We start from the raw sequence: 6,000 nt of genomic DNA, 5'->3' as shown, positions 1-6,000 counted from the left end.
GTCACAGGCCCCCTCTGAAATCAGAGCTGGAGCTGGGCTTCGATCAAGACAAACGAGCTAATAAGGGGCTGTCCAGTCCATGAAGGGCACATAGAAAACTCTGCCCAACAGCAGGGATGTGGCGCCCACAGTGCAACCAGACCAAGACAGTTCAGAGGGTTCCAGGAAAATATGAACCAATGGAATATCAGATGCATTTCACTGGATCAAAAACTGTGGAGAGCCTGTTAGAAGACAGAGGAGGAATCAGCTATAGGCACAGAGAAAACTCAGCAGATGAAAAAAGAAAGCAAGGCAAATAGTAACTCCAGGAAAAACAAAGAAAATCTAAGCAGAATTCACTACTTGGCTCAGCAATGAATAATATTTAGTGTACTACACATAATAGCATAAACAACCAAAAATTATGAAATAGTTCAGTTAGGAAGACAGAAGAAGAGAAGGTGAGGTAGGGAGAGGGTGCTGGGGAAGAGCTAAGCCCTTGCCCTCCAGTGACATCTCACCGTGTGTAAAGCTGCTAACCCCAGAAAGAGCAGCAAGAGCACGTCATTTAGAAAGACGGAGAGAAATAAGACAAGGAGCAGCTGAAGGAACTGAAGGAGGCTGATGCCAGAGAACTGGGCCAAGTGGGGGCTTGGTGAGTCCTGCAGACGGATTGAAACTATCCTAACTTTGGGGGTTCTTTTTGTTTCTTTTATCAACATACCTGTATTTTTTTAAAAAATTAAAATAAACAAACCGGAATTCTAAATTAAAAATAAATAACAAAGAAAAACGAGCTCACATTCCCACTAAAAAACACTCTAGTCTGGGACGTTACCAAACACACTCTGAATAAGTCATCGGTTAAAGAAGGAATTGAAATGGAAACCACAAAATGTTTTAAATGGAACAATAATGAACTCTGTCAATCAAAATTCCTGTATGTCCCTGACGCAGCACTGAGAGTTTTATAGCCTTCAGTTCATGAATCAGAAAACAAGAAAGTGGTTTTTGCCAAGTGGAGGAAACTACAGATATTTTAAATTTTCTTCTTTGTGCTGACCTGCATTTTCTAGTTTTCTAAAGAAGCTGCTTTCAGTTTTGTTGGCCTTCCCTGTTGTGCCTTTTCTGGACTGTTCTGCAGAGAAGGGACCTCCTCTCCTGCAATGGGAGCGTCTGTGGGGTCAGCCACAGGGTCCATACACGGGCTATGTGTTCCAGGTGGCCTCAGGTGTGCGTCTGCTTCCCCTGGGGCGGTCGCTGGGCTGGGGCCTGCTCAGGGTCATCCTGTGCGTTTCAGCATCCAGGTCCAGCCAAGACCCGCCTCTTGGGGTCAATGGAGAAGGCGTATGGGAAGCACCAGGCGAGCGCCACGATGGCCCTGGGCTCGCGGCCACTGCAAACCAGAGGGTGAGCCCCACACCGGCTGCGGCAGGGGCCAGTCAGGCAGCCTGCTGACCACCTCACCAGCACTGCCCCAGCTCCTGCCCTCTCCCACTTCAGGCACCACCCCCACGGCCTGCCCCCTCCCCAGGAGCTGCCCTTATCTTCCTAGCGGTGGGAAGAGGGAAAAGGGGGGGCCCCCTTCCTATGTCAAGCAGAGGTGCTTGCCCATCCCACAGCTGCACAGTCTGGAGGCCTCCAGAGGTGCTTGCCCACCCCACAGCTGCCAGCCTGGAGGCCTCCCCCATGGGCAGGCCCGGCCTCAGCTGCTGGACAAAGCTGGGTGGGGTGGCGATGAAGCCACCCAGCCTCTGAGGGCCTGGGCAGTGCATTGGGCAATCCTGGGAGCCAGATGGTCACCCAACCCTACCTCTGGGCCCACTCCCAGGGTGCAACGTGGCCTCGCCCAGGGCCCAGGCTGGGGAGGCAAGGCTGGCTCTTGGACCCCTTACCCTGCAGGAGACCCCTGCCCTGCCAGCACAGGGGACCTTGAGGGCTGAGGGTGCCGCAGCACCAGGAATGAGCAGGAGTGAGGGAGGGGCACATGGCCCTGATCCCCCCAAGGGTCCCCCCTGCGCAGCCCACAGCCTGTCCCTGGGGACTTGCCCCCGCCTGTGGACGGTGGGTGGGACACTCCCCCACAAGGCCCAGCCTGGAGGAGCTAGCTGCATGCTGAGCTGAGAAGAGAGACTGTGTGGGCGCCCTGCCCTGAGGTCCCACCCCTGCCCGCCGGACCCTGTCCCCCAAAGCATCCTGTGCTGCTCTGGAATGTGCATTGTGCTGGCCGTGGCCCGCCTGGGGCTGCGGGCACACCATGCCGATCACAGGGAGGCCGCCTCTTCCCCGTGCCCTGAAGCTCTCTGCCTGGCCCAGGGCCCCAAGGCCAGAGCTCCAGTCCTGACTTGGCTAAAGAGATCACATGAAAAATGCAAGGGATGGGGGGCCATGGAGGCTTCAGTGGGGGAGGGGAGCTGGGGACCCGGCCAGGGCCTGGTCCTCACTAGTATCCTCCAAGCCCAGCACACAGCGCTGAGCACGGCACTGTCCCTGTCCACATGAGGGTTTCAGCCAGCGCCATCAAAAGTGGAGTGCCACTGCCCACAGCACCTTCCGGAGGCCCGAGGCTGTGCCACTGTTGGTAAGAACAGGAGAAATTTGTGTGTCGCGAGCATCAGTGCTAGGGCTTATTTCCCCCTCGCGGTACTGAGGCAGGTGGTATCACTGTCCCTGTGTCATACCAGAGCATGCCAAGGCTCAGGGCACCCGGGACCTGCCCACGTCACTGGCTGGTAGGCAGTGGGAGCCCAGGTAAGGCCCAACCACCTGCTGCAGGGCACGGACAGGTGGGCTCTGCTGAGAGGGCACAGGGCAGGGTGAGCTGTGAGGGCCAGACCCCAGTGGCTTGGTGGTCCCCTCCATGCAGGTCCTGCCCTCCAGACACCCACTTTATCTCTCAGGAGCCAGTGACATCCACTTTCCTGTTATCCAGAGGGAATCCAATCTTCCAGCCCCAGACAAGCCCTCCATGGAAGCCTCTGCCCCTCGTCCCCTGCTACCTACCTCTCTCCCATGCTCACCCCTCCCCCTTGTCAGCAGGACATGGTCCACCTCCCCTCTCCTGGGCCCACAGCTCCTCCAGCCACATTTCCTGAGCACAGGGCCTGCCCCATGCTGGGCTCCCAGCATAGTCCTTGACCCCCTCAGGTGGCCACAGGCCTCAATCCAGTTCCCGGCTGGGCGTCCAGTGGATGGAGGGGCAGCAGGCTTCTCTCTCTCCTGCCTGAGCCTTTACAGCATAGTCCAAGACCCTTCCCAGAGGCTGCTGGCCTCTGCAGATCTGGGCCCTGGCCATGCTCACTGCTCGGGCCAGTGACCCAGGCCTGGGGCTGGCCTCCTCCTGCCTGGTGGCCCCCTCGCTCTGCCTGTCAGGGTTGGCTGGCCTTCCTGGTAGTGAGCACAAAGTAGAGTCTCATTGAATCTTTGTGAATAGATGGGCGAGGCGAGGCACATCCCCCAGGCCCAGCCACTGGCCAGCCAGGTATCCCCAGGCTGGGCAGCCCACCCGCACAGCGTTGGCAGGATGGCGCCCCCGTGGCTGGGGGCACTACCCTAAGGACCCCCCGCTGTGCACTCAGGCCTCAAGAACTGCCCGGCGGCCCCTGCCACAGCCTCCCTGGAGCCCCTTCCACTCTTTGAACCTGTGGTCTTCCCAGGAGACGGGGGGGTCTGGGTTGGCCCTGGGGTTGGGGTCTGGCACGGTGGGGGGGACACTACATGTGCCCCAGGGAGGCAGAGGGGGAGCACTGGGTGGGGCTGGGTCTCCCCTGAAGGAAGAGAGGAAGGGGAGTCCAGGCAGCCACGGTCCTCAGTCCGGTTCCCAGCTGGGCGTCTGGTGAATGGAGGGGCAGCGGGCAGCAGGCAGCGGGCGCTGCGGGGAAAGGGCGTTCTGCCGGCCCACTGCAGAGCTGCTCCCAGAGGGTCTTGGGTGACTCAGGAGGGGCCCCTTCCTGTGACATCATGGTCCTGTGGTGCCTGGCTTGGAGGGGAGCAGGGTGGACCCGGGACTGTGGCCTGCCTGGCCAGGCACACGCGTGCTGAGTGAACTGCCCAGCAGCCAGCCATGCCCACTCCCCAGGCCCGGCCACAGCACGGCCCCACCGGCCCTCGCTGCCCCATGCCCGCCTGGGCCCCCTGCCCCCACGAGGACCCAGGTCTGTGCTCCGGTTGCCTTGCACCGCTGCACGGTCCCCGGCCCCTCTTGCTTCAAGGCAGGGCCCAGCCGGCTTGTAAATCTGAGCCGCACCTGGTTTCCCGAGCAGGCCCCCTCCCGCCCTCCGCGTCATTTCTGGCAGGCCCTCGAGTGAGCTCAGTCATTACATAAGGCATGCGAGCTATTTCTTGGGGGAGTGAGCTCCCTTGCATGGGGCTCCCTTTCCCCTCTCTAACCACAGACCACCGCAAGCCAAGGGAGGCCTGGGCACGAGAGGCGAGACCCCAGTGCTCCCCCTGCCCCGAGGACAATGGTGTTTGCAGAAGAGGAGGGACTGCAGCTCTTTGCAGATATCCCAGGACTCAGTACCGTGGGAGCAGGAGCAGAGACCCAGCCCCACCTTGCCACAGGCATGAAGGAAGGGGCTCCCAGGCTGCCCAAGGCAATGCTTGCTGCTGCCCTGGAGACAGCCGCCCTCCCCTGGATGGGCTTTCCTTGCCTCTTGGATTGATTGGTGCCCCCCAGCACCACCCTCCGTGCTCTAGGCCCAACTGAGGGCACCTGGGTCATCCTCAGGCCCTGAGCCCAGGGACATTTCACCCAGGACCTGTGCTCTCGAGAGAAAGACGCAAGTAGGCCTCACTCTGGTCAGAACAGAGGTCCCCCTTCCCCGTGAAGTTCCTGGTTGGGGGAGAGGAGCCCCCACAGATGCTGGAACAGTGTCCTGTTTCCCAGAAGCGGCACCAGCCCAGAGGGCCCCTCCTGGCTGGGGGGGTCCTCCAAGGACTTGACCATCTGGGGAAAGCAGCCCAGGACCCTCAGATCTCCTGCTCCATTTCTGTGGCCTGGAACTGAGGGGGGACCCATGAAGACACAGAGGCCCCGCATGGGATGCAGCTGAAGGGACACGCAGACAGTTATATACTCGGCATTTTTAGGGGCCAAGCCCTCTCCTGTCCTGGCCCAGGAGCAGAAGCAGGACAGGCAACCTCCTGGCCTGGAAGGAAAATCCTGGCTCCTGGCATGAAAATCAGCCTGGAAGGGGAGAGCTGCAGGGGAGGGGGAACTTTTCTCACGCAACCGCCCCTTCCCTGTTCCAAAATCAGGGCAGGAAAAGGGCACCTAGGCCCAGGCAGCAAAGACTCGGTCTGCGCCTTCCCGCCCATCAGAGGCCGCCTGGAGGCCTGGAGTTCTGGCCTGGAAGGGGCCTGGGAAGCAGAGCGTCTCCCAGGCCACAGCCGCTTCCCCTTTCCAAGGGAGGAAGAGTCCCTGTGGAGCGACCCGCGGGCTCCGGCGTGCTACAGGCTCCTGTGCCCCATCCGAAAGAAAGAGAATGTGCTTGCAGACGCCTTCTGCTGGGAGCCTGCCATGCATGCCCCACCCTGCGTGGGGACAGAGCTCCCGTGGCGGCAGGGACACACAGGCCGCGTGCAGCGTGGGTGGCAGCCAACCGGAAGCACAGCGGGCCCCCCCACTAGACTCCCAGCCCCAGGGCCTCTGTCCTCTGCAAGCAGCAAGAACATGTATTCCTCTCTTTTCAGAGCCTTGGGTTCTTGGAACTTACACCCTCTTGGGTTTGCTATTTTTACCCACCCAGAGCCTTCCGGTCTCCATGGCGACGCCTCCAAACAGCAGATTCCAGGCGGCAATGACGTCACCGTTCCTTTTCCTGCCGCCCAGGCCTCTGGGGCCTGCTGCCTGGGACTTAGGGGCTGCAGGATTTCCCTGGACCCCCTCCCAGGCCCCCAGTGCTTCCCCAAGCCGAGACCCCAAGGGTCTGTGGGCCACAGCTGGGCCCTCCTGACTCCTGCTCGCCTGGTGGTCAGGGCCCTTGGGGGCAGTGCCTGCCCTTTTCCCTGAAGTTC

Source organism: Cynocephalus volans, chromosome 8, assembly GCF_027409185.1.
Source record: "Cynocephalus volans isolate mCynVol1 chromosome 8, mCynVol1.pri, whole genome shotgun sequence".
Lineage (NCBI taxonomy): Eukaryota > Metazoa > Chordata > Mammalia > Dermoptera > Cynocephalidae > Cynocephalus > Cynocephalus volans.
Note: the sequence above shows the minus strand (reverse complement) of the source record.